The 12,500-nt window shown below is 60.9% G+C and overlaps 2 non-coding genes across 2 annotated transcripts; both read left to right on the top strand.

The window, feature by feature from the left end:
- Positions 1 to 7,965: 7,965 nt before the first annotated feature.
- Positions 7,966 to 9,780, top strand: LOC142794587 (small subunit ribosomal RNA). The gene has a single exon (XR_012892467.1). It is a non-coding gene; the product is annotated as a small subunit ribosomal RNA (ribosomal RNA).
- Positions 9,781 to 11,499: 1,719 nt separating this feature from the next.
- Positions 11,500 to 11,652, top strand: LOC142794577 (5.8S ribosomal RNA). The gene has a single exon (XR_012892460.1). It is a non-coding gene; the product is annotated as a 5.8S ribosomal RNA (ribosomal RNA).
- Positions 11,653 to 12,500: the final 848 nt, after the last annotated feature.

Below are 12,500 nucleotides of genomic sequence, written 5' to 3'. Positions count from 1 at the left end.
GCCCCGGCTGACGCGGTTTCGTGCCGCCCCGGCAGACGCGGTTTTCGCGCCGCCCCGGCTGACGCGGTTTCGTGCCGCCCCGGCAGACGCGGTTTTTTGCCGCCCCGGCTGACGCAGTTCGGACTTGGCACTTTTTGGCTGAGCCTTGCTGGCGGCCCACTCACTCGATCGCCATGTCTGTTTGCCACAGTTTTCCCGGTGGTGCCGCACCCGGGCTCGCCCCGGCAGACGCGTTTTTTTTTTCTTTCGCCCCGGCTGACGCAGTTTTCGCGCCGCCCCGGCAGACGCGGTTTTCGCGCCGCCCCGGCAGACGCGGTTTTTTGCGCCGCCCCGGCTGACGCAGTTCGGACTTGGCACTTTTTGGCTGAGCCTGGCTGGCGGCCCACTCACTCGATCGCCATGTCTGTTTGCCACAGTTTTCCCGGTGGTGCCGCACCCGGGCTCGCCCCGGCTGACGCAGTTTTCGCGCCGCCCCGGCTGACGCGGTTTCGTGCCGCCCCGGCAGACGCGGTTTTTTGCGCCGCCCCGGCTGACGCGGTTTTTTGCCGCCCCGGCTGACGCAGTTCGGACTTGGCACTTTTCGGCTGTGCCTGGCTGGCGGCCCACTCACTCGATCGCCATGTCTGTTTGCCACAGTTTTCCCGGTGGTGCCGCACCCGGGCTCGCCCCGGCAGACGCGTTTTTTTTTTTTTCTTTCGCCCCGGCTGACGCAGTTTTCGCGCCGCCCCGGCTGACGCGGTTTCGTGCCGCCCCGGCAGACGCGGTTTTTTGCGCCGCCCCGGCTGACGCGGTTTTTGCCGCCCCGGCTGACGCAGTTCGGACTTAGCACTTTTTGGCTGAGCCTGGCTGGTGGCCCACTCACTCGATCGCCATGTCTGTTAGCCACAGTTTTCCCGGTGGTGCCGCACCCGGGCTCGCCCCGGCTGACGCAGTTTTCGCGCCGCCCCGGCTGACGCGGTTTCGTGCCGCCCCGGCAGACGCGGTTTTCGCGCCGCCCCGGCTGACGCGGTTTTTGCCGCCCCGGCTGACGCAGTTCGGACTTAGCACTTTTCGGCTGTGCCTGGCTGGCGGCCCACTCACTCGATCGCCATGTCTGTTTGCCACAGTTTTCCCGGTGGTGCCGCACCCGGGCTCGCCCCGGCTGACGCAGTTTTCGCGCCGCCCCGGCTGACGCGGTTTCGTGCCGCCCCGGCAGACGCGGTTTTCGCGCCGCCCCGGCTGACGCGGTTTCGTGCCGCCCCGGCAGACGCGGTTTTTTGCCGCCCCAGCTGACGCAGTTCGGACTTAGCACTTTTTGGCTGAGCCTTGCTGGCGGCCCACTCACTCGATCGCCATGTCTGTTTGCCACAGTTTTCCCGGTGGTGCCGCACCCGGGCTCGCCCCGGCAGACGCGTTTTTTTTTTCTTTCGCCCCGGCTGACGCAGTTTTCGCGCCGCCCCGGCAGACGCGGTTTTCGCGCCGCCCCGGCAGACGCGGTTTTTTGCGCCGCCCCGGCTGACGCGGTTTTTTGCCGCCCCGGCTGACGCAGTTCGGACTTGGCACTTTTTGGCTGAGCCTGGCTGGCGGCCCACTCACTCGATCGCCATGTCTGTTTGCCACAGTTTTCCCGGTGGTGCCGCACCCGGGCTCGCCCCGGCTGACGCAGTTTTCGCGCCGCCCCGGCTGACGCGGTTTCGTGCCGCCCCGGCAGACGCGGTTTTTTGCGCCGCCCCGGCTGACGCGGTTTTTTGCCGCCCCGGCTGACACGGTTCGGACTTTGCACTTTTCGGCTGTGCCTGGCTGGCGGCCCACTCACTCGATCGCCATGTCTGTTTGCCACAGTTTTCCCGGTGGTGCCGCACCCGGGCTCGCCCCGGCAGACGCGTTTTTTTTTTTTTCTTTCGCCCCGGCTGACGCAGTTTTCGCGCCGCCCCGGCTGACGCGGTTTCGTGCCGCCCCGGCAGACGCGGTTTTTTGCGCCGCCCCGGCTGACGTGGTTTTTGCCGCCCCGGCTGACGCAGTTCGGACTTTGCACTTTTTGGCTGAGCCTGGCTGGCGGCCCACTCACTCGATCGCCATGTCTGTTTGCCACAGTTTTCCCGGTGGTGCCGCACCCGGGCTCGCCCCGGCAGACGCGTTTTTTTTTTTCCTTCGCCCCGGCAGACGTGGTTCCCCCCCCCCCCTCCGTCTTTCTTTTTGTTTTTTTTTTCGCCGCGGCTGAAGTGGATTTTTCGGTGCCTCGACGCCCCGGTAGTCGCGGTTTTTCCGTTTCCGCACGGCCCCGGCTGACGCTGCTCGGTCACAGTCGCCTTTTGTGGTGATTGCAGACTTCTTGAGCGCGGGTGTTTTTTTTTTTTGTTGTTGTTGTTGTTTTATTACGCATTCGCTCCAGCAGACGCTGTTTAGACTTTTTGTTTCCTCTTTTATCCTGCGACGAGGTGACGAGGTTTATTCGGTGCCCCGCCGCCCCGGCTGAAGTGATTTTTCCTGTCCCGTGCCGCCCCGGCTGACGCGGTTGGGACTTCGCGTTTGTTCGGCCGCCACGGGTTTTGGCGCACTCGCTCGGTTGCTTGTTGTTGCCACTTGTTGCGAACCCAGGTTTCTTGAGCGAGCGCGGGCGTTTTTTCTTCCTTTCTTTCTTTGTTCTATGTGTTAGCGAATCGGCCTTTAATATCACACGAGGACTCACAACCAACAATTTTCAGTTTGAAGTGTAAAAAATCTGCAGGTGTTGACGTAACTGACTTGCCCCGTACCCTTGAGTACATCCATGAAGTTCTCGTAGTACTACTAAATCGCATTATTCCAAGTGGAGAAATTCCCATAAACTTGCAAACCTCTACACGAAAATCGGTGCGCGTGATAAAGTTGAAAATTATCGTCCGATATCAAATGTGCCTTCTATAACACAAATTCTAGGAAAAAAAAAAAAAAAAACACTTGTTCGCCGTTTTCTGCGCCGTGACTGGCAGCACTCCGGCGAAGCGAAACGGGGTCGATTCGAGCACGATATCGGCGTCTTTCGACGTGCTCGCCGGCGACCGTCGCACGAGTACGTCGCACGAGCGCGTCTGCCGGGGCGCCGTTTGCGAAGCCGACGCAAAAGTGGGAACCGCCGCTCGGATGATCGCCGCTTTCGGCAGAGTGAGTGTTGGCACTCCGGGGAAGCGAAACAGCGTGAATGCGCCCACGAAATCGGCGTATTTTGAAGTGCCCGCCGGCGACCGTCGCACGAGTACGGTAAACCGCGTCAGCCGGGGCGTAGTTCGGGACGCCGACGAAAAAGTGGGAAGCGCAACTCGGATCTTCGCCGTTTTTGCAGGAGTGAGTGGCGGCCCTCCTGCGAGACCAAGAAGCATCGATTCGTGCACGAATTCGGCGCCTTTCGACGTGATCGCCGGCGACCGTCGCTCGAGTAGGGCAAACCGCGTCTGCCGGGGCGGGCTTCGGGACGCCGATGCGAAAGTGGGAAACGCTGCTCGGATGTTCGCCGTTTTTGGCCGAGTGAGTGCTGGCACACGGGCGAAGCCAAACGGGGCCGATTACGGCACGATATCGGCGTCTTTCGACGTGCCCGCCGGCGACCGTCGCACGAGTACGGTAAACCGCGTCAGCCCGGGCGGAGTTCGGGACGCCGATGCGAAAGTGGAGAACGCCGCTCGGATCTTCGCCGTTTTTGGAGGAGTGAGTGGCGGCACTCCGGAGAAGCCAAGGAGCGCCAATTAGCGCACGATATCGGCGTCTTTCGACGCGCTCGCCGGCGACCGTCGCACGAGTAGGGCAAACCGCGTCTGCCGGGGCGGGGTTTACGACGCCGACGCAAAAGTGGGAACCGCCGCTCGGATGTTGGCCGTTTTTGGCAGAGTGAGTGCTGGCACTCCGGCGACGCGAAAGAGCGCGAATGCGCCCACGAAAGTGGCGTATTTGGACGTGCGTGATGGCGACCGCTGCAGGAGTACGAAAAACCACGTCAGCCGGGGCGAGCGACACACGGCGGTCTGGGTGCTTATCGCTGCTATTATAGGGGCACCCCGGCAGACGCAGAAAAAAAAAAAAAAATTTTCGACCTTCTTTTTTGCTGGTCGAGCTCGGGTAACCCAGGTCGCAATGGGAGCCGCGCACGAAAGCGGCGTCGCGAGACGCGTTCGCGGTCGCTAGTCGCACGAGCTCGGCAACCGCGTCAGCCGGCGCGGAGTTCGGGATGCCGACGGCTAAGTGGGTACCGCTGCTCGGATGTTCGCCGTTTTTGGCCGAGTGAGTGCTGGCACTCCGGTGAAGCCAAGGAGCGCCAATTCGTGCACGATATCGGCGTCTTTCGACGTGCCCGCCGGCCACCGCCGCACGAGTACGGCAAACCGCGTCTGCCGGGGCGGGGTTCGCGACGCGTACGCAATAGTGGGAACCGTCGCTCGGATGTTCGTCGTCTTTGGCCGAGCGAGTGCTGGCACTCCGGCGAAGCGAAACGGGGCCGATTCGGGCACGATATCGGCGTATTTCGACGTGCTCGCCGGCGACCGTCGCACGAGTACGGCAAAGCGCGTCTGCCGGGGCGAGGTTTGCGACGCCGACGAAAAAGTGGGAAGCGCCGCTCGGATCTTCGCCGTTTTTGCAGGAGTGAGTGGCGGCCCTCCTGCGAGACCAAGAAGCATCGACTCGCGCACGATATCGGTGTCTTTCGACGTGCCCGCCGGCCACCGCCGCACGAGTACGGCAAACCGCGTATGCCGGGGCGGGGTTGGCGACGCCGACGCAAAAGTGGGAACCGCCACTAGGATGTTCGCCGTTTTTGGCAGAGTGAGTGCTGGCACTCCGGCGAAGCGAAAGAGCGCGAATGCGCCCACGAAAGTGGCGTGTTTGGACGTGCTTGACGACGACCACCGCAGGAAAACGAAAAACCACGTCAGCCGGGGCGAGCGACCCATGGCGGTCTGGGTGCTTATCGCTGCTATTATAGGGGCACCCCGGCAGACGCAAAAAAAAAAAAAAATTTTTTTCGACATTCTTTTTTGCTCGTCGACCTCGGGTGACCCAGGTCGCAGTGGGAGCCGCGCACGAAAGCGGCGTCGCGAGACGGCTTCGCGGTCGCTAGTCGCACGAGCTCGGCAACCGCGTCTGCCGGGGCGGAGTTCGGGACGCCGACGGCTAAGTGGGAACCGCCGCTCGGATGTTCGCCGTTTGTGGCCGAGTGAGTGCTGGCACTCCGGCGAAGCCAAACGGGGCCGATTCCGGCACGATATCGGCGTCTTTCTACGTGCTCGCCGGCGACCGTCGCACGAGTACGGCAAAGTGCGTCTGCCGGGGCGGGGTTTGCGACGCGTACGCAATAGTGAGAACCGTCGCTCGGATGTTCGTCGTCTTTCGCCGAGCCAGTGCTGGCAATCCGGCGAAGCCGAACGGAGCCGATTCGGGCACGATATCGGCGTCTTTCCACGTGCTCGCCGGCGACCGTCGCACGAGTACGGTAAACCGCGTCAGCCGGGGCGGAGTTCGGGACGCCGATGCGAAAGTGGGAAGCGCCGCTCGGATCTTCGCCGTTTTTGGAGGAGTCAGTGGCGGCACTCCGGTGAAGCCAAGGTGCGCCAATTCGCGCACGATATCGGCGTCTTTCGACGTGCCCGCCGGCCACCGTCGCACGAGTACGGCAAACCTCGTCTGCCGGGGCGGGGTTTGCGACGCCGACGCAAAAGTGGGAACCGCCGCTCGGATGTTCGCCGTTTTTGGCAGAGTGAGTGCTGGCACTCCGGCGAAGCGAAAGAGCGCGAATGCGCCCACGAAAGTGGCGTGTTTGGACGTGCTTGACGACGACCACCGCAGGAAAACGAAAAACCACGTCAGCCGGGGCGAGCGACCCATGGCGGTCTGGGTGCTTATCGCTGCTATTATAGGGGCACCCCGGCAGACGCAAAAAAAAAAAAAAATTTTTTTCGACATTCTTTTTTGCTCGTCGACCTCGGGTGACCCAGGTCGCAGTGGGAGCCGCGCACGAAAGCGGCGTCGCGAGACGGCTTCGCGGTCGCTAGTCGCACGAGCTCGGCAACCGCGTCTGCCGGGGCGGAGTTCGGGACGCCGACGGCTAAGTGGGAACCGCCGCTCGGATGTTCGCCGTTTGTGGCCGAGTGAGTGCTGGCACTCCGGCGAAGCCAAACGGGGCCGATTCCGGCACGATATCGGCGTCTTTCTACGTGCTCGCCGGCGACCGTCGCACGAGTACGGCAAAGTGCGTCTGCCGGGGCGGGGTTTGCGACGCGTACGCAATAGTGAGAACCGTCGCTCGGATGTTCGTCGTCTTTCGCCGAGCCAGTGCTGGCACTCCGGCGAAGCCGAACGGAGCCGATTCGGGCACGATATCGGCGTCTTTCCACGTGCTCGCCGGCGACCGTCGCACGAGTACGGTAAACCGCGTCAGCCGGGGCGGAGTTCGGGACGCCGATGCGAAAGTGGGAAGCGCCGCTCGGATCTTCGCCGTTTTTGGAGGAGTCAGTGGCGGCACTCCGGTGAAGCCAAGGTGCGCCAATTCGCGCACGATATCGGCGTCTTTCGACGTGCCCGCCGGCCACCGTCGCACGAGTACGGCAAACCTCGTCTGCCGGGGCGGGGTTTGCGACGCCGACGCAAAAGTGGGAACCGCCGCTCGGATGTTCGCCGTTTTTGGCAGAGTGAGTGCTGGCACTCCGGCGAAGCGAAAGAGCGTGAATGCGCCCACGAAAGTAGCGTATTTGGACGTGCTTGACGGCGACCGCCGCAGGAGTACGAAAAACCACGTCAGCCGGGGCGAGCGACCCACGGCGGTCTGGGTGCTTATCGCTGCTATTATAGGGGCACCCCGGCAGACGCAGAAAGAAAAAAAAAAATGGGGACATGGCGTGCGTCACCGTGCGGCTTCGCAGCGTTGCCGAAGTCGCCGAGCCCTTCGACTGAGCCGAACGGCGGACAGGGAACGTTGGTCGGCCGTTCTAACCTGTCGGTGCCACGCCGAGACGTCGTTAAGGAAAACCGCGTCGTGGGCCTCTACGACGCCGTCGAGTCGTTGTACGTTTGGTGTCCAGCGTGTCGGCGGCGAGTAGCGGACACGTCGTTCACGACTTCGGTCTTTCGCAGTCGACGCGAACTTGCGGAGAGTCGTGGTGCCTCACGTTTTCGGCAGAAACCGCGGCGGAATTTTCCCGTGCGTGCGCGCACGACCTCGGTGCTGTGCCGTCAGCGTAGTGTTGCACAAACTCGTGGCCTACCCAAGGTGCGGTACGTTTGCGGCCGTATCCTCGGTGGGAATTTCGTGAGTAGGGTCGCAAATTCTACGACCTCGGCGGGTTTGAGAGCGACGTAGACTTGTGGCACGCTCAACATGCCACACGTTTCGGGGCACACCCGCGGTGAAATTTTCTCGAGTACGCTCGTATTAGGGCCCAAGGAGGTCTGGGTACTTATCGCTGCTATTATGTGGGGGTTCTCGTGAGCGGCGTACGCGAAAGCGACCGGGTGTCTGATATGCGGCGGGCTTCGGCCTCGTCAAGCGTGTCCTCGGGTCTGCTCCAGGGGAATCCACGGCAGTCGTCTGCAGCCTCATCCGCTTGATGCGTTAGGGGCTGGTTGTCGGACGGTGCCGTTTTACCACGATATCGAGGTGTGTTCCGTGTCGTCCTCGGGCGATTCAGATGCGAAAGCGCCGAAGACGCGGGCGTGACCCGTCGTCTGGCGGCTTTGCAGTCTCGGCTCCGTTGCTAGTTCCGGCCGGTCCACCGACAGTGCAGCGGGCTTGGGCAACCCGCACGGCGCGACCGAGTCGATGCAACGAAAAAGAGCGAGCATGAACGTGCTTCTTGCCGCACGGCTCCCACTCGTCTTTCGGGAAGGTTGTGCCGTAGCGAGCTCGAACGCCGTCATCTCGGAGTGCAAAATAAGCGTGTTGGGGCGCCTGAAGGTGGCCTCCGCCGCACACAGACTGCGTCCGGCCCGCCGAGGGCGAGGACGGACGCGCAGTCGAACGATTACCTGGTTGATCCTGCCAGTAATCATATGCTTGTCTCAAAGATTAAGCCATGCATGTCTAAGTACATGCCGAAATAAGGCGAAACCGCGAATGGCTCATTAAATCAGTTATGGTTCCTTAGATCGTTTCTTCCTACTTGGATAACTGTGGCAATTCTAGAGCTAATACATGCAGTGAGCCTGGAGCCCTTTGGGTAACGGGTGCTTTTATTAGACCAAGATCGATCGGGTTTCGGCCCGTATTGTGTGGTGACTCTGGATAACTTTGTGCTGATCGCATGGCCACGAGCCGGCGACGTTTCTTTCAAGTGTCTGCCTTATCAACTTTCGATGGTAGGTTACTTGCTTACCATGGTTGTTACGGGTAACGGAGAATCAGGGTTCGATTCCGGAGAGGGAGCCTGAGAAACGGCTACCACATCCAAGGAAGGCAGCAGGCGCGCAAATTACCCACTCCCGGCACGGGGAGGTAGTGACGAAAAATAACAATACGGGACTCTTTTGAGGCCCCGTAATTGAAATGAGTACACTCTAAATCCTTTAACGAGGATCAATTGGAGGGCAAGTCTGGTGCCAGCAGCCGCGGTAATTCCAGCTCCAATAGCGTATACTAAAGCTGCTGCGGTTAAAAAGCTCGTAGTTGGATCTCAGTTCCAGACGAGTAGTGCATCTACCCGATGCGACGGCTCGGACTGAACATCATGCCGGTTCTTTCTTGGTGCACTTCATTGTGTGCCTCGAGATGGCCGGTGCTTTTACTTTGAAAAAATTAGAGTGCTCAACGCAGGCGAGTCGCCTGAATAAACTTGCATGGAATAATAGAACAAGACCTCGTTTCTGTTCTGTTGGTTTTTGGAATACGAGGTAATGATTAAGAGGGACGGACGGGGGCATTCGTATTGCGGCGCTAGAGGTGAAATTCTTGGACCGTCGCAAGACGAACTACTGCGAAAGCATTTGCCAAGAATGTTTTCATTGATCAAGAACGAAAGTCAGAGGTTCGAAGGCGATCAGATACCGCCCTAGTTCTGACCATAAACGATGCCAACCAGCGATCCGCCTGAGTTACTCAAATGACTCGGCGGGCAGCTTCCGGGAAACCAAAGTATTTGGGTTCCGGGGGAAGTATGGTTGCAAAGCTGAAACTTAAAGGAATTGACGGAAGGGCACCACCAGGAGTGGAGCCTGCGGCTTAATTTGACTCAACACGGGAAAACTTACCCGGCCCGGACACTGGGAGGATTGACAGATTGAGAGCTCTTTCTTGATTCGGTGGATGGTGGTGCATGGCCGTTCTTAGTTGGTGGAGCGATTTGTCTGGTTAATTCCGATAACGAACGAGACTCTAGCCTATTAAATAGGTGCGGGGTTCCCAGCACCTTACAACCTTCTTAGAGGGACAAGCGGCTCCTAGCCGCACGAAACAGAGCAATAACAGGTCTGTGATGCCCTTAGATGTCCGGGGCCGCACGCGCGCTACACTGAAGGAAGCAGCGTGTCTTTATCCCTGTCTGAAAAGACTGGGTAACCCGTGGAACTTCTTTCGTGATTGGGATAGGGGCTTGCAATTGTTCCCCTTGAACGAGGAATTCCCAGTAAGCGCGAGTCATAAGCTCGCGTTGATTACGTCCCTGCCCTTTGTACACACCGCCCGTCGCTACTACCGATTGAATGATTTAGTGAGGTCTTCGGACCGATGTCCGGCGCGGCCTTTCGGTTGCGCCGGTCTGTTGGAAAGATGACCAAACTTGATCATTTAGAGGAAGTAAAAGTCGTAACAAGGTTTCCGTAGGTGAACCTGCGGAAGGATCATTAACGGATTGTGAAGGGTGAGCGCCTCAGCTGCGTCTGCGCCCGACACTTTCTGCCGCTGACCCCGTTTGGACGCGGGGTCGGCTTTTCCCCACGGGGCTGCCTGAATGTGGAGCGGCACCCCGTGACAAATTGTTGCGCCCAGCGGACGCCAACACCGCGACCTTGGACGGTCGGCCAGGTGGCGGACGCGGGTACAAACGGCGCAACGCACTCATAGGTCGGCTTTCGACCCGCCACTGCACCGTGGCTCGAAGCGCTCGAAATGCGCGACCCGACCGCTGCGGGACCGCCTAGTACTGTAAACAGGAGCGGCGGAGCGCGAACGGCGAGTCGTGGTTACGTCGGTAGAAGGCGAGGCTGCGCGTTCCCGAAACGCCAGCCGAGTGCCCTCCCGACCGTTCGAGCGTGCAAGAACGAGACCCGACAATCGCGCGGCGACTGCCAAGTACGAGAGGAACGGCACAAGCGTCGGCGGTCGGTCAAGGAACTGGCGATGTGACGGGTCCGCTGTGCACCAGTGCATACCGTCCCGCCGTCCGCGGCAAGCGCCTCCGCGTCCTCGGGTGACGGAGGCTGCCGGTCGGTTCTTGCAGGCGAGGGATCTCGCTGGCACCGGTTCGCGTTGACGCGCGGCCGGTCATGGCACGGCGATGCGACGGCCGAGGTGCGCAGTACTCGATGGAGGAACCGCACGCTCCGATGACCGTCCCGCCCTCCGCGGCGTATGCGTACCGACCGTAATGGTTGCAGCAGCGCCGGCCGGCTTTTGAATTCGCCACACGAAACACGGTGCGAGATCGCGGTTAGGGGAGCGTCGACGTTGCCAGGCGTTTTGCTTGCTGCCGAGGGAAAGGCGGCACGGCCACGTCGCGCTCGTCGCGATTAGCGGGTCTGCGCGCTTTGGGAAGGTGCCGCAACGACTTGCCGAAAGAGGAAGCACGGAAGAACGAGGGACTTGGACGTCCCGACAATTGAACGCACTTGCGGCCAGGCCCTTGCTGGCTTCGTTCTTCCGCCTCGAGTAGGCTCGTACGCGGCTCCGGCGCCGAAAGTGGTCCTTGGCACCGACTTCGGTGGACGTGGGAAGTGCCGCGCAAGTACGGCGCGCCTGGCTCCACCTGTTGGCTAAAGTAGGCAGCCGGATCGGCATTTTGGTGTGCGGTGGCAAACCGTGGATGCGAAAAAAGCTTGTGCGATTTCGTGGAACAAAAAGCGGGGGTCCCCCTTTTTATGCGGAGGAGACCGACCCGCCCGCCGTGGTGAACCGCGACGCCACGGTAAAAACGGGAGAGGCTTGTCGATGGGACCGTGCATCCCGCGCTCCACGGAGGCCGGGAGGCGGCCGCCCGAGGAAATGTGTAGCCGTCGAGGCCCGCATCTGCGTGCACTCTTATCCAAATGGGTGTACCGCAGGCATTTTCTGGTTAGGCGGGCCAATGAGAGCGAGCACACAACGATACCTACGGGTCCGGCTTGGAGAACCGGCTTCGACGCCTCCCGAGTATTTATAGAGGGGTGGACCACGAAAGCACTCGCAAGTAGCGGAAGCGAAACGCCGTCCGAAACACACCGTTTGCTCGATTTGCGGCAGCCGAAAAAGGCGCGGCAGAGTTTTGGAGTCCAAGCGTGCGCTGAAAAGCGCCCTTCTTGGCCACTGTTTGGCCGAGTGCCAGAAACGTTTGGTTTTGACTGTACGGAATTGAACAAACACTTTTTCACGACTCTAAGCGGTGGATCACTCGGTTCTCGGGTCGATGAAGAACGCAGCCAGCTGCGAGACTTGGTGTGAATTGCAGGACACACTGAGCACTGATTCTTTGAACGCACATTGCGGCCTTGGGTCTTCCCTTGGCTTCGTCTGTCTGAGGGTCGGATCACATATCAAGAGAGCCTTCGGCGCACAAGGGAACGTGAGCCGTCGACTCGTTTTGACCGCGTCGGCAACACGGACAGCACGCTGAACACCTCACAGCGAGCGCCAACAGCGGCCACTCAAGGGCGAGACGGTGGCGACCGTCGTGCCAGAGCCCAACCGAAACGGGGGCGACCGACTGCATTGAGGATGTGGCACCTCGTTGAGACCGCCGCAGGACTTCGAGTCGGAAGGAAGCCTGCAGGGAAAGTGCGGTCGAGGTTGCGTACTCCTCTCTGCGACCGGGCGCGCAAGAGCTGCGAGAGCCACGGACGCGCAACTTTAACGCACGGTAAACACGAGGAGCGAAAGCCGGCCAGCAAAGCTTCTCCAGCCGTGCGCAAAGTGCGCGAGATCGCAGCCTTGCGTTGCGCTTGTTGCCCTCGAAGTAAGCAGGGTGTCCCGTAGACCGGGCGCTCGAACACGCTGCGGGGCCGTGCCTCCTCCAGGCTTTGCCGCGCGAACAGGGAACGTTCGCGCGCAAAGCGCAGGGAGGTGAGGAGGCTGCGCCCGACGTTTGCGGTTCGCTGCGTACGCGGTTGATGCGGAGAGCACGGCGCGACGACTTGCCGCGAAGCGGAAAAAGTCTCCCGCACGAGTTGGCGAAACGTTGGCGAAGCTTAAGGCGTTCTCGTCGTAGTCCGCCGTCGGTCTAAGTGCTTCGCAGTTCCCGTCCCGTTCAAAAAACTGGGCCACTCCAGTTGGGGCGGGGGCGACGCTACACGAGACGATGCCTCTCGCCAGGCTGCGTGGCTGCCCTTGCGGCGGCGGCGACTGGCCTCGGCGGTGTTTGGGCTTTCGACACGGT

This window comes from Rhipicephalus microplus, unplaced genomic scaffold (genome assembly GCF_043290135.1).
Source record: "Rhipicephalus microplus isolate Deutch F79 unplaced genomic scaffold, USDA_Rmic scaffold_460, whole genome shotgun sequence".
NCBI classification, from domain to species: Eukaryota; Metazoa; Arthropoda; class Arachnida; order Ixodida; family Ixodidae; genus Rhipicephalus; species Rhipicephalus microplus.
The sequence above is the reverse complement of the archived record's forward strand: the minus strand, read 5'-3'. Positions and strand labels throughout refer to the sequence as shown.